General features: G+C 48.6%; 12 non-coding genes across 12 annotated transcripts; all 12 read right to left on the bottom strand.

Moving 5' to 3' along the window:
- Positions 1 to 1,989: 1,989 nt before the first annotated feature.
- On the bottom strand, positions 1,990 to 2,071 carry TRNAS-UGA (transfer RNA serine (anticodon UGA)). The gene has a single exon. It is a non-coding gene; the product is annotated as a tRNA-Ser (tRNA).
- A 76-nt stretch (positions 2,072 to 2,147) lies between these two features.
- TRNAS-CGA (transfer RNA serine (anticodon CGA)) lies at positions 2,148 to 2,229 on the bottom strand. The gene has a single exon. It is a non-coding gene; the product is annotated as a tRNA-Ser (tRNA).
- Positions 2,230 to 2,305: 76 nt separating this feature from the next.
- On the bottom strand, positions 2,306 to 2,387 carry TRNAS-CGA (transfer RNA serine (anticodon CGA)). The gene has a single exon. It is a non-coding gene; the product is annotated as a tRNA-Ser (tRNA).
- Positions 2,388 to 2,457: 70 nt separating this feature from the next.
- TRNAS-CGA (transfer RNA serine (anticodon CGA)) lies at positions 2,458 to 2,539 on the bottom strand. The gene has a single exon. It is a non-coding gene; the product is annotated as a tRNA-Ser (tRNA).
- Positions 2,540 to 2,615: 76 nt separating this feature from the next.
- On the bottom strand, positions 2,616 to 2,697 carry TRNAS-CGA (transfer RNA serine (anticodon CGA)). The gene has a single exon. It is a non-coding gene; the product is annotated as a tRNA-Ser (tRNA).
- A 5,127-nt stretch (positions 2,698 to 7,824) lies between these two features.
- On the bottom strand, positions 7,825 to 7,906 carry TRNAS-UGA (transfer RNA serine (anticodon UGA)). Its single transcript has one exon. It is a non-coding gene; the product is annotated as a tRNA-Ser (tRNA).
- A 76-nt stretch (positions 7,907 to 7,982) lies between these two features.
- Positions 7,983 to 8,064, bottom strand: TRNAS-UGA (transfer RNA serine (anticodon UGA)). The gene has a single exon. It is a non-coding gene; the product is annotated as a tRNA-Ser (tRNA).
- Positions 8,065 to 8,140: 76 nt separating this feature from the next.
- On the bottom strand, positions 8,141 to 8,222 carry TRNAS-UGA (transfer RNA serine (anticodon UGA)). Its single transcript has one exon. It is a non-coding gene; the product is annotated as a tRNA-Ser (tRNA).
- Positions 8,223 to 8,298: 76 nt separating this feature from the next.
- Positions 8,299 to 8,380, bottom strand: TRNAS-UGA (transfer RNA serine (anticodon UGA)). Its single transcript has one exon. It is a non-coding gene; the product is annotated as a tRNA-Ser (tRNA).
- A 76-nt stretch (positions 8,381 to 8,456) lies between these two features.
- TRNAS-UGA (transfer RNA serine (anticodon UGA)) lies at positions 8,457 to 8,538 on the bottom strand. The gene has a single exon. It is a non-coding gene; the product is annotated as a tRNA-Ser (tRNA).
- A 5,097-nt stretch (positions 8,539 to 13,635) lies between these two features.
- Positions 13,636 to 13,718, bottom strand: TRNAS-UGA (transfer RNA serine (anticodon UGA)). Its single transcript has one exon. It is a non-coding gene; the product is annotated as a tRNA-Ser (tRNA).
- A 5,033-nt stretch (positions 13,719 to 18,751) lies between these two features.
- Positions 18,752 to 18,833, bottom strand: TRNAS-UGA (transfer RNA serine (anticodon UGA)). Its single transcript has one exon. It is a non-coding gene; the product is annotated as a tRNA-Ser (tRNA).
- Between the last annotated feature and the right edge of the window lie 3,282 nt (positions 18,834 to 22,115).

Genomic DNA, 22,115 nt, shown 5'->3' with positions numbered 1-22,115 from the left:
GGGTGAAAGTCACTTGACGTCCCCCTTCCAGACATTCAAAAACATTATCGAGTTCATTTTCATTAATTAAATTTGATAACTCTTCACTGCTTCGGTCACGCACACCTGTATTATTGACTCTGTCTCCAGCACTTAACACACAATTAAAGTCACCTAACAGCATCACGCGCATATTACAACATACATATTGTGAAAGGTTCGAAAAAAAACGGACGCGCTCATCTACTGAATTCGGCGCATATACGCATATAACGCGGAACTCAGCATCACACATAACAATATCACAGAGAACAATCCTTCCTGACTGACACGAAAAAATATTTTGAATCTGCAGTCCAGGCAGCTTTTTCACAAGAAGAACGCACCCTCCAGCCGTGCCTAACGCATGGCTAACCACCACAAAAAACCTAGTCGTGAAACGTCGCACCATGCTCCCGGTCCCCTCCTCTCCTTCAACCTTCGTTTCCTGGACGGCTAGTACGTCTATGTCGTGGTCAGTGACCAACCGTAGGACCTGACTTTGCCTACGACTAGCCGCCAGGCCTCTCACGTTTAATGTGGCAATCCTAAGGGACGGTATTTGAGCCATCTTGATCTAAAAGAAAAGTAGGCCCGGAGCATGGTGCTTACCGCTCACGACTAGCCATCAGCTAGCCGCCTCCGGGACCTCCCGGCTTGTTGGTATCCTTAGACGTGGCCGCTTTGTCGGCAGGCTTCTTTTCAGGCGGTACATTGGGCTTTGGCTTGTAGCCCAACCGCCTCCCATGAGGCGTCTTCGTCGGCGGTCCCTCACTGGTGCTGGTTGCCCGATCCTCGCGGTCCTTCGTCTGGTCGTGGGTGCGCTTGACGGAGGCAGCAAGAGCCCCAGTATGGTCGTCGTCGGTGACGCTCTCGTCCTGCTGCATTGCGGTCGCGTCGTCAGGTGCGTCTTCACTGACGCTTCCCGTCGCCTGCACCTCAGTCGTAGCGACCTGTTCCGCCCTACTCGGTTTCTGGGTAGCCTCAGCCGCCTTTACGTCCACCTCCAAAGTCGTCGTCCCTGTAGTTGTCGCTGTCGACACCATGTCACCGGTTCCTTTAGCCGCGTCCTCCGCCTCGGCCACGTCCATCACGTGCTCTGCCGCAACATCATTCGCTGGTGGGCCGGTCACAGCGGCATAGGACTTCACGCATTCAGCGTCGACATGGCCGAAACGTCTGCACCGGGTACAACGTGGGACTCTACACTCACGGCGGACGTGTCCCGTGCCGTGGCAGCGCAGGCACCGCATCGGTCGACCGGGAACGACAACCAAGGCTAACTCTCCACCAACGCGGATCTGATGGGGGAGGTCTTCCACCTTCATGCTGGCCTTCAGCTTGAGAAGGACGGTCCTGGTGGTTGAAGTCTTGGTTCCCATGCCTTCAACGCGCCACCGCTCCCGGCTCACCTCCTCCACCTTGCCGAAAGCCGCGAAAGCCGTCCGGACGTCCTCGTCGGCAACGCCGTAGAGCAGCCAGTGAAGCCTAAGCTTCACCTGTTGGTCTTGCGGGTCAACGATGAGGCACCGTCGTCCCTTCACGGCAAGCAGCTTTTTCGTTGCAGCTGCATCGCTGAGGGTCACTGCCCAGACATGGTTGATTTGGTAAGCCCCTATGCATACCACATCAGGCAGCAGGCCCGTCGGCAGAAGGGCATCCCTGAAATCCTCCACCTTGTACGGCCTCGCACGTACATCACCGTGCAAAAAGACGGTGTTAATCACCAGTTGTCCTTTAGGCAGCTGCGGCAGAATAAAAGCATAATCCTTATCATCGTTGAGCCTGTTTCCGCGGCTAGAAGTGGCCGCTGTCGCTGCTCCACTGGAGCCCATGATTCTGCCGACCGCTCAGCTCGGCTGCCGGAAGCAGAATGACCACTCGGCCACGACTGCGCATATACACTGCGGCACTACTGCGCCACATTGATACGCGTTCACGAAGCGCTGGCAGAAGCAAAAGCACCCGCTACGCAGCCGACAGGATTCGAACCTGTGCGGGGAGCCCCCAATGGATTTCAAGTCCATCGCCTTAACCACTCGGCCACGACTGCGCATATACACTGCGGCACTACTGCGCCACATTGATACGCGTTCACGAAGCGCTGGCAGAAGCAAAAGTACCCGCTACGCAGCCGACAGGATTCGAACCTGTGCGGGGAGCCCCCAATGGATTTCGAGTCCATCGCCTTAACCACTCGGCCACGACTGCGCATATACACTGCGGCACTACTGCGCCACATTGATACGCGTTCACGAAGGGCTGGCAGAAGCAAAAGTACCCGCTACGCAGCCGACAGGATTCGAACCTGGGCGGGGAGCCCCCAATGGATTTCGAGTCCATCGCCTTAACCACTCGGCCACGACTGCGCATATACACTGCGACACTACTGCGCCACATTGATACGCGTTCACGAAGCGCTGGCAGAAGCAACCGCTACGCAGCCGACAGGATTCGAACCTGTGCGGGGAGCCCCCAATGGATTTCGAGTCCATCGCCTTAACCACTCGGCCACGACTGCGCATATACACTGCGGCACTACTGCGCCACATTGATACGCGTTCACGAAGCGCTGGCAGAAGCAAAAGTACCCGCTACGCAGCCGACAGGATTCGAACCTGTGCGGGGAGCCCCCAATGGATTTCGAGTCCATCGCCTTAACCACTCGGCCACGACTGCGCATATACACTGCGGCACTACTGCGCCACATTGATACGCGTTCACGAAGCGCTGGCAGAAGCAAAAGTACCCGCTACACAGCCGACAGGATTCGAACCTGTGCGGGAGCCCCCAATGGATTTCGAGTCCGTCGCCTTAACCACTCGGCCACGACTGCGCTTTTTTTTTCTTTATTGTCATTCTTTGACAACTGAAACAGACATACAGATGGCGTAAGGATGATATGTACAGTGCTCTGGTGATATAACCGCCCGCCGTCATTTGGCAGGCGTGCATTGTTAGAACCACTTTAGACAGACGAGTTCATGTAACAAGGTAGCCCATTCAGGCTTATCTAGTCGTGCATTGCAAGCCTCGCGCAAGAACAAAATACTTTCAGTAAAGTGCTCTCTAGCTGGGCGAATAACCAGTCTTTCATGCCTGACGTCCATGCGTGTTTTCCACAGGCTGTGTAGAATCAATGCCATAAGCATATCATAAGGAACACCACCTTCACTGGCAATTGGAAGGAAACGAATGCCGTACGGTGTGATAGGCAACTCCTTTTTTAGTGTACGTTGCAGAATGTCCCACAAGAAAAGTGCGTCCGAGCAGTCCAAAAATATGTGTTCGATCGTCTCTGGTTTTCTACACCTGCTGCAGTTGATCGACCATGCGACAAAGAGGCCTTTTTCTTGTAGCCAAGGTTTGACGGGAAGAGTTCCAGTATGCAATTGGAAGAAAAAAGTTTTAACCCCAGATTGCACTGGCATCCGTTTCACTCGCTTCAATACATCTGCTCCTGTGCTCGGTGAATACATAGATCGGTACAAAGGAACAGGCATACAAACGTCAACTAGGTCCTTATACATTTTTTTTCTTCCAGCAATAGCAAGATAATCAAATGAAAAGCGAGCATGCAAGAATTCTACGGACCAAGCTACCTCCCGTAAAAATCTGCGGAGACTTGCGCCATTTGCCGTTTTTGAGGTTACGATAAATTGAGGTAACGCATTTCGTAAACGTAGTTGGCACACTGTTCGCAAGAAGGGATCCTTCTGATCTCGCAAAAAAAGAAATCTTGAGACAACTTGCCTCAAAAAGAAATGCGCCAAACCAAGGCCTCCTGACTTCACCGACCGAAATAAATTAGTGCGGCTTGTTCTCTCCCATGTGGATCCCCATATAAAAACAGCGCATGCTCTGTGTATCTTTTGGATGGTCATTCTTGACAGGCACAGTGCTTGCAGTACATACCAGATTTTTGCAAAAAGGAAAACATTGCATGCCGTTGATCGCGCGAAAATCGATAAATTTCTACCTCCGAACTTTGTTGTTTTAACTTTAGCTTGCTCTAGTTCTTCTTGCCAATAGTCTTTTGTATCATGATAATATTGCAGAGGTACCCCAAGGTACCACGCAGGGGTCGTGGTCCACTGCATATTTTCAAAAAATTCTATTTTATTATTCCAATTACCATGCCAGATGCCCAATGACTAACTCCAGTTTATTGCACTTCCGGTGACCTTGCAGAATCTGTTCGCCACTTCTACTGCATTAGAGATGCTTTGCTTGTCTCGACAGAATATGGCGATATCGTCCGCGTACGCCAAGATTTTAACTTCTCTGGAGTCCATTGCAAATCCCCTGATGTTATTACCACTAATAACCTTTAAGCAAAATGGTTCAACGTACAATGCAAAAAGTAGAGACGATAATGCGCATCCTTGGCGGAGTGCTGACTTAACTTCTATCATAGCCGTAGGCTGTTTGTTAACTATTAGTTTCGTAGATACGCCAGCGTAGCACATTTTAACACCTTGCAAAAGAACAGAACCTATTTTGGCATGTTTTAAAACAAGAAAAAGGATTTCATGTGACACTCTGTCAAACGCTTTTTCAAGATCAAGTTGCAACAGTGCTACCTTTTCTGAGAAGGCGTCACAACTTTCCAATATTGTTCTCGCTACATGTATATTGGTGACAATGGATCGTCCTCTTTTGCCACATGTCTGGTGCGACCCTACTAATTGCTGTATCACATTTTAGAGTCTCCGTGCAAGAACCTTCGTGTATATTTTATAATCTGTGTTTGTGAGACTTATCGGGCGGTACGCCCCTGTCGACAGCAGTACATGAGGGTCTTCGGACTTCGGTATCAACACCGTGTGACTCTGACGAAAAGAAGGGGGCAGCACGCAGTTCTCATACGCTTCCGCAATTACCTTATGAAGGGCAGTGGCTATGTCTTGCTTAAAAGCTTGGTAGAAAGCGGCGCTGAGACCGTCTGGCCCTGGCTTTTTTCCGGAACTTAGTGCGTCGATCGCCCATTTTATTTCTTCTAAAGTAATCGGTTCTTCGAGCCTTTCCGTTACTTCCCTTTCAAGGCTTGGCAATAGCGACAGGAATTCAGTATCGAATCCTTCATCGCGAATGCGTTCTTGCCCTAGTAGTTCGCAGTAATGCTCATAAAAGGCCTGTCTTATGGTTTCTTTATCTCGTACAACCTCACTGCCGTATGTTACGGCTGTTATCTCGTTCCGCGAGGCATAAGCTCGTTCGTCCCCGAATGAGCGCTTTGTCGGCTGTTCTCCGCACCATAACTTTACAGCGCGTGCGCGTACGACCGCCCCTTTGTATCTTTCAGCTTCGACTAGTTCTAACTGGGATTTAATTTCTTTTATTTCCTTCGTATACTTTCCGGGACTGACGTTCTCAACACTTAAATAAAAATTTAAATTATTTTGCATTTCTAATTCTTTTTTCTTTTCCTCTCGGCGCAAGGCACCAGACCTCTCTATGGCTAACATTTTAACGTCTTGTTTGAAATTCTCCCACGCTTCTGCATAACTTTTGCGTTCTGTCTCGAACCATCCGTGAAGACTATCATTAACACCCCTCAAAAATAATTCATCTTCTAAGAGCTTAAAGTTAAATTTCCACAACTCCCAGTTAAAACCGGTCGGCTATTTCTGACCAACGACAAAGTTGACTAAGCTGTGATCGGTAAAGGAAACATGATTCACTTCATATAGAAAACACAGTGGTATTAGATCCGCTGAAACGTAGGCGCGATCCAACCTGGCATGACTATTTCGCTGATAGTGAGTGAATGGTGGCGTCTCTGCATTGGGTATCACATCCCCAACATCCTCTAAATTGTATTTTTCTATCGCTACGTTCAAAGACTCCACACTTGCATCATGAATAGGTGGGCTTCCAACTCTGTCTTTTACATTACAGACGCAATTGAAATCACCCATCATCACAACAATTCGGTCACACTGCAAATGGTTTTCAACACTTTCAAAGAAATTCTTTCGGTCGCTCACCTTGTTAGGCGCATACAAGCAAATGACGCGCCACTTAATATCACAGAAACATAAATCACAAACAATAAGCCGGCCACTATCGTCTGTGAACACAGTTTCTACTGAGAAGCCTATAGCGCTCCTCAGAAAAAGCGCACAACCACCTGAAGTACCGCATGCGTGTGAAACACACACGTAAAAACGTGACCTAAATGAATGCAACATTTGATCCGTCCCTTCTTCACTATCGACTTTTGTTTCTTGTACACCGATTACGTCAAGGTTCTTTTTCATGAGCAGGCGAAAAAGCTGATATTGCTTGCGCCTTCCTGCAAGGCCTCGAACATTAATTGTACCAAATCGTAAGGCTGTGTCTAGAAGTATTTTCATGGTAATGTGAGGAGGCGCGTGAAACTGAAGTCCTTCTTAAACAGACTACTGACACTCACTTTGTTCGAATGCGACGTCAGTCTTTACATCCTCCCCTCCCCCACCTCAGTACTCACACATACTGCGAACACTTGCTGGGGGCTCACGTCAGTCCCGACGCTGGCCCTTTCCTGCCAGTTGGGATATTAGGCGTCGGCTTGAAGCTCGACCGACGGCCACTCGGTGTTTTCGCAAGCGGTTCCTCGTGGCTTGATCCACTTGATCCTTCGCCGCTTTTCTCGTTAGCTTCGAGTGGACGTTTTACCGGGCCCGCTCCTTTAAGGGGCTCCATCGTGTCCATGGGACTCGGAGATTGTCCGAGCGATTCCGCAGCCTCGTTGCTTGTCTTGTTCTTGTCATTTTCCGCGTGGTGCTCTTTTTCTTTAGCTCGAGCGGGCTTCTCCTCTAATTCTTTGGTGTCCGCTTTCTTCGCTGGTTCACGGGTGCCTTCGTTTGGATCAGGACGTTGCACCACGCCACCTTTTCCAGCCGTCTCTTCAGCATCGAATGCGTCCATTGTGTGCTCCTGGATGACTTCATCACTTTTGGATGGTCCCGCCACATTCGCGTACGTTCGCACGCACCAGCTTTCGTCGTGCCCGAAGCGTCGACACAAAGTACAGCGCGGTACGCGACACTCTCGCCTGATATGACCGGTGCGGTTACACCTCAGGCAGAGCGGGGCACGCCCAGGCGCCACCAGCAGTGTCATGATGCCGGCGACCCGAACTTGATGCGGGAGGTCGTCTATGGTAATTCCGGGTTTCAGCTTCATCGATACGATGCGGGTTGACGAACCTTTATCGGTGATGCCTTGCACGCGCCAGCGTTCCTTGAAGACCTCCGTAACCTTCCCAAAAGGCGTGAGCGCGGCGCGGACGTCCTCATCTTGCACGTTGTGAAGGAGCCAGTAGAGCTTAAGCCGCACATCCTGGCTGGGTTAACCACCAGGCAGCGACGCTCCTTAACCGTAATGTCTCCGAGGGCCAGCATTTTCTTCATAGCATCTGGGCTTCTGAAAGTAACCGCCCACACGTGGTTCATCTGGAAAGCCCCCAAGGCGCCAACCTCGGGAAGCAGACCCAGACGAACCAGCGTGTCTCGAAAATCTTCGACACAGTAGGGCCTTGCCTTTACGTCTCCGTGAAGAAAGAGCGTGTTGGCCACGCATTGTCCTGTAGGCAGAGGCGGCAAAATAACTTGGTAGTCCTGGCTATCCATAGCAGCATCCCTGTTAACGCGGCTCGTCTGAGCCGCAAACACCGCCCCAACGGAGCAAGGCATTCTGCGTCCGCACCGAACGGTAGCCGGAAGTAGAATGGGCCACGATGCGCACATACACTACGGCACTACTGCGCCACATTGATACGCGTTCACGAAGGCCTGGCAGAAGCAAAAGTAACCGCTACGCAGCCGACAGGATTTGAACCTGTGCGGGGAGCCCCCAATGGATTTCAAGTCCATCGCCTTAACCACTCGGCCACGACTGCGCATATTCACTGCGGCACTACTGCACCACATTGACACGCGTTCACGAAGGGCTGGCACAAGCAAAAGTAACCGCTACGCAGCCGACAGGATTCGAACCTGTGCGGGGAGCCCCCAATGGATTTCAAGTCCATCGCCTTAACCACTCGGCCACGACTGCGCATATACACTGCGGCACTACTGCACCACATTGATACGCGTTCACGAAGGGCTGGCACAAGCAAAAGTAACCGCTACGCAGCCGACAGGATTCGAACCTGTGCGGGGAGCCCCCAATGGATTTCAAGTCCATCGCCTTAACCACTCGGCCACGACTGCGCATATACACTGCGGCACTACTGCACCACATTGATACGCGTTCACGAAGGGCTGGCACAAGCAAAAGTAACCGCTACGCAGCCGACAGGATTCGAACCTGTGCGGGGAGCCCCCAATGGATTTCAAGTCCATCGCCTTAACCACTCGGCCACGACTGCGCATATACACTGCGGCACTACTGCACCACATTGATACGCGTTCACGAAGGGCTGGCACAAGCAAAAGTAACCGCTACGCAGCCGACAGGATTCGAACCTGTGCGGGGAGCCCCCAATGGATTTCAAGTCCGTCGCCTTAACCACTCGGCCACGACTGCTTTTTTTTTTATTTTTCTTTATTTCCGAAGTTCAAATGGGGAACAATAAGTCACAAACGATAAAGCACGTCAGCTACGCTTGAGCTGAGGCGAGCAAAGTTAAAATTTCTTCAATCTCACTAAATCATCGAGAAGTGTTACCCACTGAGGTGGGTCATGCTGTGCCAGGATGCATTCCCGAAGGTAAGCAGCGCTTTCAATAAAGTTTTCACGTGCACTGCGCGTATTGATATCTGCATGCCTTACTTGCATTCGCGTTTTCCACAAGCTGTGGAGGCCAAGAAGCATGAACAAGTCGTACGGTACATCTTCGTGATCAACCGGTAAAAACCTGATACCATAAGGGTCTAGTGGTAACTCTTTCTTTATAGTTCTCTGTAGGACGTCCCAGTGGAATATCGCGTCCCAGCAGTCCAGAAAAACATGTTCGACTGTCTCTAGCCTCTTACATAACAGACAGTTCGTTGTCCAAGGGACAAATATCCCTTTTCTTGAAGCCACGTTTTGACAGGTTATGTATTAGAGTGTAACTTGAAAAAGAATGTTTTCACGCCTGGCCTAACTGGCATCTTCTTCACTCGCTTTAAAATATTCTGCCCTGGGCCTCCACGGTAAGGCGCACGGTACAATGGCACCGGCAGCATGATATCCACAAGATCTTTGTACAGCTTTTTCTTGGGAACACTGTACAAATAGTCTGGGGAAAACCGCACTTCTAACAACTTGCACGAAAGTACAACCTCGCGCAAAAATCCGGTTACAGCACCGCACATGTTTTTACCAGAGGACACTATGTTTCTTGGGAGTAGCCTCTGCAATCGGACTTGTATAACCGTTCTTAAGAAGGTGTCATCTTGATCACGAAAGAAAAAAAAACGTGATACCACTTGACGCAAAAACAAATGAACCAGTCCAAGGCCTCCACTCTTCACTGAAAGAAACAGGTTCGTCCTCCTCGTTTTTTCCCAGGTCGAAGTCCAAAGAAAGACGGCAAATATACGATGCAATTTTTGAATAGAGGTCCGCGAAGCACAAAGCACATTCATGAGGTACCATATTTTTGAAATGAGAAAAACATTGCAGACAAAGGCACGTGAGAAAATTGACAGATGCCTTCCTTGCCACGCTCCCGCTTTCTCTCTCGCCCTTGACATCTCTTCGTTCCAAAGTGGGCTGGGATCGCGATAACATTCTAGGGGCAAACGAAGGTATCGCGTTGGCATGGGAGACCATTGCAGCCGTGAGAAAAACTGCGGTGTAATTTCCCATTCCCCGTGCCAAAATCCAGAACTTTATTCCCAGTTTACTTGACATCCAGTCCGGTTACAAAACCTTTCCAGAATGTTTGTAACTTCACAAATGCTTTCTCTGTTCGTGCGAAATACCGCTATGTCGTCCGCATACGCAAGAAGTTTCACCTGAGCAGATTGCAGCTTGAAACCCGTGACGTAATCACTGTTGATAATGGCCAGACATAAAGGCTCTAGATACGCTGCAAAAAGCAGGGAAGAGAGCGGACAACCTTGCCTCACCGAAGAATGCACTGTGAGGCGCTCAGTAAGGTCACCATTAACTATAATGCGTGTCGTACAATTTGCGTACGCCATTTTTACTCCTCCTACTATTACACTACCCAGGTTAGCATGCTCTAGAATGGAGAAAGGATGTCATGTGAAACGCGGTCGAACGCTTTAGCCAAGTCCGCCTGTATCATAGCTACCTGGCTTCCAAGCACGTCAAAACATTCCAATACGGTTCTGGCCACATGTATATTTGTTGCAATGCTGCGTCCTCTGATGCCACAGGTTTGGTGCGGCCCCACTAATTTGTCCATTACACTCTGAAGTCGTCTGGCTAGTACTTTCATGTACACCTTGTAGTCGACATTAGTGAGGCTGATAGGTCTTTAGGAACCCACTAACATTCGTTTCTCCGGATCATCAGACTTGGGAATAAGTACAATGTGTGAAATACCAAAGGACAATGGAACTTTCTTGCGTTCATAGGCTTCTATTATCACTTGTAACAAGAACTGAGAAACATGTTTAAAGGTTTTATAGAAGGCAGCGTTCAGCCCATCTGGCCCCGGCGCTTTTCCAGACGGAAGAACATCTATTGCTTTCTCGATCTCTTCCAAAGTAATAGGCACTTCAAGACGCTCTCTTACATCATTGTCGAGTGTTGGCATTAGTCGGAGGAAATCCCCTTCAAACCCTTGCGCGTGCTCGCGCCTATTGCCGAAAAGTTAAGCAAAGTATTCCGTAAGAGCGCTGAATCTCACTAGGGTCGCTTGTAATGTGCCCCTCGTATCTTACTTGCCTGATTTCCTTCTGGCAAGCATACCGCTTTTCATCTGATAGCGCCCGCTTTGTAGGCGCTTCGCCTGGCCACAAGTTATCGCTCCTTGAGCGTATTATTGCTGCTCTGTACCTGTCAGTGTCAATTGTTTCGATCTGACACTTCACGTCTTTTATTTCCTTACTAAAATTTCCTGGCTGATTGGTTTCCATGCTAACCAAGCACTCGAGTTGTTCGCGAAGTTCCGTTTCTTTTTGTTTCTGTTTATACCGAATTGCGCTACTTTTTTATATAGCTCTAAGCTTCACTCGTTCTTTGAAACTTTCCCATTCAACGGCAAAGCAGTCCGCTTTCTCAGCTAGTACACCGTCGAGATCGCTTTTAATTTCCTTGACAAATCCTTCATCGTCTAAAATTTTCTCATTTAGTTTCCAAAGGTACCAATATCAGCGTGATTTCCTTCCCTTCGTTCCAAAAGTCGCGCTCACAAGGCAATGATCGCTAAACGACACAGGTTTTACATCATAGGCTGTGCATAGTGGCACGAGATCAGCAGAAGCATACAGCCTATCTAATCTTGCGTGACTGTCGCGTTGAAAGTGTGTGTAATCAAGCCGTGTTCCAGCCGAAAACACACTTCCAACGTCCTCCAATAAATAATCGCGCACAAGTTCAATCAACAGTTCCGCGCTCTTGTCCCTCACTGGTCTACACTTCACTCGGTCAGTAGTAGCACAGACGCAGTTAAAGTCTCCCAGTAGAAGCAGCACCTTGTCACAATTCAAGACAGGCTCAATGGAATCAAAAAAACATTTACGTTCACTTTCAACATTGGGGGCATAAACACATACAACGCGCCAGTGTAAACTTGAAAAGGAAAAATCAACAACCAAGAGGCGGCCACTTTCACATGCAAATACAGACTCCACACTTATACCTAGTGTGTTGCGAATGAAGAGAAGGCATCCACCCGATGTCCCAACGGAGTGACACACACACACTTCAAAGTTGGCGCGGAAAGTGGGCACCATACGGTCAGCATGTTCTTGCGACTCTATCTTTGATTCTTTCACAGCTATTAGGTCAAGGTCATTATCAATAAGAAGGCGATTAAGCTGACATTGCCGCCTTCGTGCTCCCAGCCCTCTAACATTCAAAGTTGCAACACGCAATGGGGTTCTTAGCTCAACTACCATACGTTTACGTAATAAAAGGAGGCGCGATCCGCATGGTGCCTACCTCTGTCGACCAAGTGATTCCCCCCACTGATGTTGCGCAATGACGTTCGGGGGGTTAGTCTGGCCACCCAAAGGGTTGTCTGGTGTTTGTCTCGAAGTGGTCTGAGGCACTACCTCGTCGCATCCTCCACTTTGCATGCGCGCAAACTCGAAATGTCAGCCAAAAACACTGTGTCGGTCGACACACAACCGACGCTGACATTCCACAGAAAACAGAAAAAAAATTACGGAGGCAGTTTACCCGCCTTCCGTGACTCGGCCAAAAGGTTTGGCCGCGGCTTCAACGACGAACGTTGACTTCCTGTCGTTTTCGGAGGCGGCTCCCCACTGCTACTACCACCAGGCTGCAGGTTCTCACCGGCGCTCTCTTCGTGGGACCGTTTTCCAGCGGTTACGGCAGCCGCTTCATCGTCGGCGTCCATGGCGTCGGCAATGCGAGGCTCCACGCAGTCCGGGGTTTTCAGCGAAACTTTCGTAGCGGTCACCGCACTGTGACCGCTGTCGCTGTCGGGGCCACGCTGCGCTAGCTGAGATGCCACCACTGCTGGAGGCGTCAACGTTGTCGTTGTCTTCTGCTTAACCAGAGGCGTAAACGAAGGCCCATCTTTCGTCCGCGTTTTCCCAGTTGTCCTCGCTGCCTCTTCTGCGTCCGCCTCATCCATCAAATGCTCCGAGGTATCTTCACTGGTTCCAGGGCCGGCGATGCTCGCATAAGTACGAGGACACTCACCGTCTTCGTGACCGAAACGTCGACAAGCTCCGCATCGCGGGACCTTACACTCCCGACGAATGTGTCCCGTACCTCGGCAGCGAAGACATAACGGAGGCCTTCCAGGCACAACGACGAGTGCCAACTCACCCCCAACATTAAGCTGGTGCGGCAAGTCACCCAGTTTAACGCCAGCTTTCAATTTCAGAGTGACCATCCTACTCGTTGAGCCTTTCTCTGACACGCCGTGCACACGCCAGCGCTCCCGGGCCACCTCGGAGACCTTTCCGTACGGTGCAAGCGCGACACGTACGTCCTCGTCCGGCACGGTGTGAAGCAGCCAATGGAGCTTGAGACGTACGTCCTGCTTCGCCGGGTCAATAACCAAGCAGCGGCGTTCTTTGACGCGCAGCTCACCGACGCCTTCAATCTTCTTAACGGCATCCGCATCCTTAAGCGTGATGGCCCAGACATGGCTCATCCGATACGCCCCCAGGGCGATAACATCCGAGAGCAGCGATTGCCTCGCCAACGCGTCTCGAAAATCTTCCACCCATTACGGGCGGGCCCTGATATCCGCGTGCAAAAAAACAGTATTTAAAACTAAACGCCCGGTTGGAAGACTTGGCAGAAGAACCTGGTAGTCGGTTTTCTGTTCAATAGCCCTGTTACCGCGGCCAGAACCGGCCGCTGAAGCCGCTCCAACGGAACCCGTCATCATGCGTCCGTCACGCTCGGTGGCCGGAAGCAGAATCCCCCCACTCGGCCACGACTGCGCATATACACTGCGGCACTACTGCGCCACATTGATACGCGTTCACGAAGGGCTGGCAGAAGCAAAAGTAACCGCTACGCAAGCCGACAGGATTCGAACCTATGCGGGGAGCCCCCAATGGATTTCAAGTCCATCTCCTTAACCACTCGGCCACGACTGCTTCTTTTTTTCTTTATTGCCAGATTTCTCTTCGTACAATGGACAGGAATAATTCTTGGAATTCGACATACATACCCTTAGGTTGTACTAAAAACGACACTCGTACTTTGTCTCGTGTTGTTAGGTTAGTACGGCTCTTGGGTTAGCAACTGATCAAACACAGGTAGCCATTCTGGGGGATCGGAAAGTGTCCTGTAGACGTCGCGGACGTACATAATAGCCTCTCTGAAGTACACTTTTGATGGTTGTGGTTTAACATGCTCGTGTCGTATATCCATTCGCGTCTTCCATACACTGTGCATTGTCAACAACATCAACAGATCACACGGCACGTCCACTGTCTGATCAAACGGGAGAAATCGAATCCCGTGAGGTGTAAGTGGAAGTTGCTTTTTGAGTGTCCTTTGTAAAATGTCCCACAGAAAAACAGTCTGAACAGTCTAAAAATACGTTCGCGATGGTTTCGGGCTTATTGCATATTGTACAGTTAGTACTCCATGGGACAAAAATACCTTTTTCTTTAAGCCAGGGCTTTACAGGGAGCGTGCCAGTGTGAAGAAAGAAGACAAACGTCTTCGTCGACGCTGTCACAGGCATCTTTTTAACGCGACTCAAAACATTACGTTCTCGTCCTAATACATATAAGGAACGATAGATCGGCACAGGACACCTCACATCAAGCATGTCTCTGTACAATTTCTTCTTTGTTACAGCCGAGAGATATTCAGACGAAAAGTGGGTTTTCAAAAAACGAAAAACATCAACGACTTCTTTCATAAACCCTTTCAATGGAACATGATTAGTAGAATACGATGACACTATGTATTCGGGTAATGCCTGGCTCAAAAACACTTGACAAATACTCTGCAGGAAAGCATCGTTCTGTTGCCTCAAGAAAAAGAACCGTGTAACAACTTGTTTAAAAAATAAATGCGATAAGCCTAGCCCTCCGTTTTTAACCAACTGAAATAAGTTCAGACGACTAGTACGCTCCCAGTTCGACCCCCAGATAAAGACAGCAAACAGTCTGTGTAACTTTTGCACAGACATCCTTGCCATGCAAAGCACTTGCATCATATAGAAAACTTTTGTTACGATGAACATATTACACACAGTTGCACGTGTAAAGATTGAGAAATCGCGTCCGCCCCATTTTGTTGTTTGGAATTTAACCCGGTCAATTTCACCCGCCCATTGGTCTTTGTTTCCGCGATAGTGTTCCAAAGGAATGCCAAGGTATTTGCCCGGCGTATCAGTAAACCTTATACCTTCGAATTGTGTCGGCCTCTCGTCCCATTCACCGTGCCAGAATCCTAGGCATTTCTACCAACTAATGGCGCTTCCACTTAGGCTGCAAAATGTTTTTGCTTCCTTAATGGAACTTTCGATGCTTTTTTGAGTTCGGCAAAAGATTGCGATGTCGTCTGCCTCTGAGAGGATTTTAATTTCGTGCGTTAAGAAGCGACAGCCGCATATCGTTTTGTTGTTCACATTTTTTAAACAGAACGGTTGAAGATATGTGGCGAATAGCAGGCTTGAGGCTGGGCATCCTTGGCGCACACTAGACTTTACTGGGATTCCTTCGCTAAGCTTTTTGTTAATGATAAGCTTAGTAGTACAGTTTTTATATGCCATTTTCACGCCTTCACTTATTGCGCTGCCTACGTTAACTTGTTCTAGCACTGCGAACAGTATGCCATGTGCGACTTTGTCGAAAGCTTTCTCTAGATCTAGTTAAAGCATTGCTATCTTTCCGGAAAGAGCGTCATAACCTTCTAGTATGCTTCTGGTGGTATGCATGTTTGTGAATATGCTTCTTCCTTTAATCCCGCATGTTTGATGTGGGCCAATTATAGCTGTAATTACTGATTGGAGTCTTCTTGCTATTACTTTCATAAAGATCTTATAATCTACATTTGTCAAACTTATGGGCCGATAAGACTCTACTGACTGCAATTTGGAAGGTTCATCGGTTTTAGGAATTAGAACGACGTGATTTAGTTTGAACGATGGAGGCATTTGTTTACTATCGTAGGCTTCTGCTATAACATGGTATAGTATTTCTGCTACTTTATTTTTAAAGTCTTTATAGAACGCTGATCCGAGGCCGTCTGGCCCAGGCGTCTTTCCTTTGCTCAAATCTTCAATTGCTTGTTTGATTTCATCTCTAGTAATTTGTCTTTCAAGTTCTAGTTTAATATCCTCCTCAAGCCTTGGCATTTGCTTAACATAGTCGTTTATATATATATCATTTACTTGCACTTCGTAGCCGAGCAAAGTACGGTATCGCTCTACAAATGCTGTTTCAATGACGCTCTTATCTGTCAAGACTTCGTTTTGGTAGCGAATTTTATTTATTTCGTTTTTTGTCGCATATTTTTTTTCTTCACCAATCGCCCTCTTAGTTGGTCTTTCGCCTAACCAAAGCCTCTCTGAACGCGCTCTAATAACAGCGCCTTCATATTTTTCTTCTTCCATCTGTTCCATCTCTCTTTTAACATCTTCGACTTCACTTTTAAACAAACCCGGTATTGTAGTCTCTGCATTCAAAAGGAAATCAAGTGTGCACTGTAGTTTTTTTTTCCTTTTGTTTTTCTTTATGTCGTAGTATGCATGATCTGTCTATTGCACTTAGTTTAACTTCGCATTTGAATTGTTCCCAAGCTTCGATGAAATTTTTGTGACTCGTGGACACTATTTCCAATTTCTCGCGTACTATTTGGACAAATGTGTCATCGGTTAAGAGCTGTTCATTTAATTTCCACAGTTCCCAGTGGAATGCAGAGACTTTGCGCTTTCTACCTATTTCAAACATTACGAAGCTCTGATCACTAAAACTAACATGTTTCACGGTATAGTTACAGCACATAGACATAACATCCGAAGAGATATAAACGCGATCTAATCGTGCGTGGCTTTCGCCCTGAAAGTGGGTAAATTGCACTTGATTTCCACGGAATATGTCCCCTACATCAACAAGGCCACATTCATCCACCAACGCCTTAAGCTGTAGGGCACTTTTGTCCCGTACTGGTTCATTCTTAACTGAGTCTTCGGGCATGCAAATACAATTAAAATCGCCAAGCAAAATGAGTTGCCTGTCACACTTTAGAAATCCAGCGACATGATAAAAAAAAACTTTTCTTTCTGAAATTTGGTTCGGCGCGTACACACCTATAATTCGCCATTGTACTTGGTTTAAATAAAAGTCGCACAATGCTAACCGTCCGTCATCAGAGGTGATAACACCCTCTTCAACGATTCCGATACCTCGTTTCAGAACGATAGTACAACCGCCAGACTTTCCAACGGCATGGCAAACGCAAACGTTGAAATCTAATGCGTAAGTTTGGACCATGCGGTCCGCCTGCTCCTCGCTGTCTATTTTTGATTCCTGTAAGGCTAGAATATCGATGGTATTTTCTTTTAGCAGACGTCTTAACTGCACTTGCCGCTTTCTTGCCGTGAGACCGCGCACATTCAGCGTGCCAATTCTTAATGCCGATAAGGACGTTGTATTCATAGAAAGCGAAAGGTCAAGCGGACCGCTGGGTGATTGTGCCGAATTGACAGGACGCACACTTACACTGTTATATCGCACTGATTCCGAGTGCTTCGTCAAGCATGGCGAAGCCGAGGCGTTCTCCTTGTCGGTAGGCATGGCGACGTTTCGTGCTGCGCGTCCCGCTCCAGTCTAGCGGTAAAGTCGTCCCTCGGACAGCGCCCTCCGCTAATGCGGAGGCCCTGTCGGTGTAGTCCTCCTGTCTGAAGGCACGTTGGGCTTCACCTTCAGGGGAGCCCTACGGTTGGACCCTGCCTTTGGGGGCGGTTCACCGGCGTTGACCTTCTCTCGGTTGTCGTCCTCGATGGTATTTTCCCGTGGTCTCTTTGAGACAGCGACGCCAGGGTTGGTTTTTCCTCCTTCCGAGTTGACGCCCTCCATTGCGGTACCGCTCTCTTCCGTCTCGCTAACGGCAGCACAGTTGCTAGGAGTTTCCACGGCCTCTGAAGTATTCTGAGGCTCGTCGTTCTTTCCATTTTGACTGACCGCAGCTTTCATAGGTCCATTGTTTTCGGATGGGACAGAAGGCGTGGCACCCGACGTTGTCGGCTTTTCGCCTCCACTAACGGTCTCCTCCGCGTCGACTTGGTCCATGAGGTGCTCATCGACGGTGTCGCTTCGCCCAGTTCCGGTCACACTGGCGTAGCTACGCGCGCATTGACTCTCGTCGTGGCCATAGCGACGACAGAGCTTGCAACGCGGAAATCGGCACTCGCGCCGTATGTGACCGGTGCCATGGCACCGGAGGCAGAGCGGGGGTCTGCCTGGGACGTGCACGAGCGCATGGTCTTCCCCGACGCGAAGTTGATGAGGCAGGTCTTCCACGGTAACGCCTACCTTCAGCCGTAGGGACACCAGGCGCGTGTGGGAGCCTTTGTCGTTGCAGCCTGCAACGCGCCACTTTTCCCTCGAAATTTCGCTGACCTTCCCAAAAGGCGCCAGGGCAACTCTGACTTCGTTGTCCGGAGTCGTATGTAGAAGCCAATACAGCTTCATCCTGACGTCTTGATTTCGAGGGTCTATTACGATGCATCGGTGGTCCTTAACGCTGAAGGTTGGAGCAGACAAAATCTTTTGTTTGCCCTTTTCGTCCTTGAAAGTGATGGCCCAGACGTGGTTCATCTGATAGGCACCGAGGGCCTCCACTTCTGGCATCAGCTGCAGATAATCAAGTGCCTCACGGAAATGCTCGACTCGGTAGGGCCTCGCCTTCACGGTCGTTGTAACTGTCGATCCTGTAGGTAGTTGCGGCAAAATAACCTGGTAGTCATCCTTCGGTGTGTCGTTCAACCTGACACCGCGGCCCTGCTGGGCCGCTGTAACCGCCCCTTCGGAGCAAAACATTCCGCGACCGTTCACTGCGGTGGCCGGAAGTGGAATCCTCGGCCACGACTGCGCATATACACGGCGGCACTACTGCGCCACATTGATACGCGTTCACGAAGGGCTGGCAGAAGCAAAAGAAACCGCTACGCAGCCGACAGGATTCGAACCTTTGCGGGGAGCCCCCAATGGATTTCAAGTCCAACGCCTTAACCACTCGGCCACGACTGCGCTTTTTTTTTATTTATTGCCGGTCTTCGACATCGTACAGAGCACATAATACAGAACAAAATTACAATACACAATTAACAAATACAAAACATTTTGAAAGAACATACATGCCATCAGTCCTATAAGGACTGGCGTTGTCTAATTAAAATTCTTTCAGTGCTGTCAGAGGTTCTATTCTCGACAGCCATTCGGGTAAACATTCTTGTATTTTCTTTATTTCAATAAAACCAGACATGCTTTCTCGGAAATACGTACGCGCAGGCCTAGCGTCCGGGTCGCAGTAGTACCCTGACATCCTTGCACACCATAAACTATGAACGCCCTTGAGCATTATTGGGTCGAAGGGAACCCCGTCGTCATTCGTTGCCGCTAAGTACCTGATGCCATGCGGATTTAACGGTAACTCCTTCTTCATTGTTCTTTGTAGGGCATCCCAGAAGAACACTCCGGCCCAGCAATGCAAAAAGACATGGTCTATTGTTTCTGGTTGCTTGCAAATCAAGCATTGCGAGCCCCAGGGTACAAGAAAGCCACGTTCTTCCATCAATGTCTTCACTGAGAGTGTTCCTGTGTGTAATTTAAAAAAGAATGTCTTTACCCCAGTAGGCACCTCCATATTTTTCACTCGCTTAAGAACATCCAGTCCTGATCTTCCACTGTATAGCGCTCTGTACAATGGCACTGGAAATGCAATGTCGCAAATATCTTTATACAATGTTTTCCTTTTAACGTCACATAAATACTCAAAAGAAAAACGCACAGAAAGAAAGCGCACACTATCTGCAACTTCTTTAAGATAGTCACGAAGCGTTCCGGGCATACTATCTGTACTAACAATACGTGCCGGCAAAGCGCCTCTCAACCTGAGCCGGCTTACAGTGCGCAGAAACTGATCACGCGCATCCCGAAAAAACAAATATCTGTTGACAAGCTGGCGTACAAAAAGATGCGCCAAGCCCAGCCCCCCTTTCTTCACGTGCCGGAACAGATTGGTTCGGCTACTCCTTTCCCAGGTAGAGCGCCAGATAAAAACCGCGAACACTCTGTGCAACTTTTGCACGTTTACCCTTGAACAGTACAACGTTTGCATGACGTCCCACAACTTCGTAATAAAAACATATAACACACATTTGCTTTTGCGAAAATCGACAGGTTGATACCTTTCCACCTGTCTGCTTTTTCTCTTGTTTCTTTTGCTTGGTTCGTCCAGTATTCATCGCTATTTTTGTAACTGTCCATGGGGACACCTAAGTACTTGGTCGGGGTTTTAATCCAGCTCACATTTGCAAAATTGTCCGGGGCCGAGGACCACTCTCCCTGCCACAAACCGAGGGACTTTCCCCAGTTCACTCTACCGCCCGTCACATCACAAAAATTTTTCACTACCCGTATTGTTTCCGTCACACTTTCTTTGCTTGTACAACACACCGCGATGTCATCTGCATATGCCAAGAGCTTGATTTGTGTGGCTGCCAAGCTATACCCGCGTATTTGGTCATTCTCAGTTATTGCCAAACGCATAGTTTCTATGTAAATGTCAAACAAAATAGGACTGGGAGGGCAGCCCTGACGCACAGAACGCATGACGTTAATGGGGGCCCCCAATGATTTATTCACAATTAAGCGTGTTGCGCAGTTCTGGTACGCCAACGCCACTCCCTCAGTGATGATGGAACCAACATTAACGTAATCCAAAATGGCAAACAAAATATCATGAGAGACACAATCAAACGTTTTCTCGAGGTCCAGCTGAAGCACCGCGACTCCGCCCGAGGTGACGTCACAGCACTCCAGCACGCACCGCATCGCGTGAATATTCGAAAAAATGGACCTTCCTTTGATACCACACGTTTGGTGATCTGCGACTATGTCATTTATGACGCTTTGAAGTCTGGCAGCCAAAACTATCATAAAAATCTTATAATCAACATTGGTTAAAGATATTGGCCTGTAGGATGTTAGTAGCCTAAGTTTCTGCACTTGGTCACTCTTAGGGATGAGTATGATATGAGCTTTTCCAAAAGAAGGCGGCAAAGTTTTGTTATCATACGCATCATTAAACAGCTCTGTTAGCAACGGTGACAGTTCTTTCTTAAAAGTTTTATATAAACACGCGCCCAGACCGTCCGTTCCAGGTGATTTGCCTTGGTTCAAATCATCAATTGCTTTTTCAAATTCACGTTCTGTTATTTTCCATTCCCATCGTTCTTTCCTATCGTCACTCAATCACGGCATCCGAGATAGAAAGGCCTTTCTGAACTCGTCTATATTCACTTCTTGAAACTCAAAGAGCGACTGATAATACTCTAGAAACGCTCGGCCTATGCTCTTACTATCGTCAGCAACTGTGCCGTTCCATAAAATCCTGTCGACATGATTCCGTCGTCCTTGCCCTTTTTCGAGTCCCAGCGCCCGTTTAGTGGGCGTCTCCCCAGCTACTGATGCATTTGCTCTTGCTCCCACAATCGCACCTTGATACCGTTCCTTGTCAAGCTGCTCGATTTTTTCTTTAGTGGCTCCTACATCTTGCTTGGCTCCTACATAATGGCTCCTACATCGGAGAGGCCGCCATTGGAATCTGAACCTGGCAACGTTTAACGTTAGAACGTTATCTAGTGAGGCGAGTCTAGCAGTGTTATTGGAGGAATTCGAGGGTAGTAAATGGGATATAATAGGGCTCAGTGAGGTTAGGAGAACAAAAGAAGCATATGCAGTGCTAAAAAGCGGGCACGTACTGTGCTACCGGGGCTTAGCGGAGAGACGAGAACTAGGAGTCGGATTCCTGATTAATAAGGAAATAGCTGGTAAAACACAGTAATTCTATAGCATTAACGAGAGAGTGGCATGTCTTGTTGTGAAACTTAATAAGAGGTACAAAAGGAAGGTTGTACAGGTCCCTACATCCAGTCATGATGACCAGAAAGTCGAAAGCTTTTATGAAGACGTGGAATTGGCGATGGGTAAAGTCGAAACAAAATACACTATACTGATGGGCGACTTCAATGCCAGGGTAGGCAAGAAGCAGGCTGGAGACAAGTCAGTGGGGGAATATGGCATAGGCTCTAGGAATAGCAGAGCAGAGTTATTAGTAGAGTTTGCAGAACAGAATAATATGCGGATAATGAATACCTTTTTCCGCAAGCGGGTTAGCCGAAAGTGGACTTGGAGGAGCCCGAATGATGAGACTAGAAATGAACTCGACTTCATACTCTGCGCGAACCCTGGCATCATACAAGACGTAGACGTGCTCGGCAAGGTGCGCTGCAGTGACCATAGGATGGT

This window comes from Dermacentor andersoni, chromosome 1, assembly GCF_023375885.2.
Source record: "Dermacentor andersoni chromosome 1, qqDerAnde1_hic_scaffold, whole genome shotgun sequence".
NCBI lineage: Eukaryota > Metazoa > Arthropoda > Arachnida > Ixodida > Ixodidae > Dermacentor > Dermacentor andersoni.
Note: the sequence above shows the minus strand (reverse complement) of the source record. Positions and strands in the feature narration are given on the sequence as shown.